Genomic DNA, 1,336 nt, shown 5'->3' with positions numbered 1-1,336 from the left:
ATATTGTTTCTAAATGTGTTTTATAAAAATCTTTAAACATACAGAAAATTGAAAAACTGGCACAACAAATACCTGTAGATGATCCATTTAGGTTAATCAATAGTTAAATTAACATTTTGGAAAATATATATGCATAATCACACACACATACATAGGCTGTATATATGTATGCTACAGAACTATGATATCCCTGCATATTTCAGTATGCATCTCCTAAGAATAAGGACATTTTTCTATATAACCAAAATGCCATTATCATATTTAGAAAAATTAACAATGATTCTCTAATGTCATCTAATATCCAAATCATATCCAAATCTTCCATTTGGCCTATTTTTTGGCCTATTTTTATAGCATTTTTTTCCTGAGTTTGTATAGGTTACATATTGCTTTGATTACTATGTCTCTTCAGTCTCTTTAATTTCTCCTCCCTAACTATCTTTTTATTTATTTTTCATAATATTGTCTTTTGAAGAGTCTAAGCCAGTGGTTTTATAGAATGTCTCATGTTTGAGCTTTGCCTGATTATTTCCTCATTGTATTTTGTTTCTTCATCTCCTATGTATCTTGTTAACCAGAAGTTAAATCTAAAGGCTTAATTAGATTCGGATTAAACATCATTGTGTATACATTATATTGCCTTACTTTATGAGCTGCATAATTTCAATCTGTCCTACTATTAGTTATGCTAAGCTTCAACATTTGATTAAAGTATGCTTTTCAAATTTTTATATTGTAAACATCTAGTTTTAAAAATTATTCAACAGAAAATTTTCATTGAAAATCTTGAGTACCTATTTCGTTTTATTATTCCACTTGTTTGAAAAAAAATTAATCCCTTTCACTCATAACAAAGTTGTATATGTATATATGTAGGCAAGGCAACCCTTGGTTTACCTCACAGATTGCAAAGACCTGGTCAGCTTACAATCCCTTATTTTTTTATTTTACATCTACAGCACCTGGTCTTTCTAAGTGGCCTCCCATCAAAGTACTAACCAGGCCAGACCCTGCTTAGCTTCACAAGATCAGAAGGGATCGGGCTTGTTCACGGTAGCATGGCCATAGACTGAACATGCTATTTTTTAAAGGGGTTTAAAATGTTATTTATATTTTTATTTTCTACCATATTAGTGTAGTAATTTTATCTTTTAAAATAACTCTCTTGTATTCCTGAGATTAATTTTCTTGTTTTGGAGAAAGCATTAGTAGCTTTCACAATTTTTCATTGATTTGTGGTTGTAATTTTCCTAACAAGGTGTCCTGGGTAAAGTAAGTGGTTGGTGCGCTGCTCAGCCATCTCAGCGTGAATCTCATTCCGGCAGGAGGCTGCATC

At 31.4% G+C, this 1,336-nt stretch overlaps 1 pseudogene; it reads right to left on the bottom strand.

The window, feature by feature from the left end:
* Positions 1-950: 950 nt before the first annotated feature.
* Positions 951-1,070, bottom strand: LOC111744370 (annotated as a pseudogene).
* Positions 1,071-1,336: the final 266 nt, after the last annotated feature.

The sequence above is a fragment of the Pteropus vampyrus genome, unplaced genomic scaffold (assembly GCF_000151845.1).
Source record: "Pteropus vampyrus isolate Shadow unplaced genomic scaffold, Pvam_2.0 Scaffold133, whole genome shotgun sequence".
Classification (NCBI taxonomy): domain Eukaryota; kingdom Metazoa; phylum Chordata; class Mammalia; order Chiroptera; family Pteropodidae; genus Pteropus; species Pteropus vampyrus.
This window is presented reverse-complemented; position numbering and strand designations above follow the sequence as displayed.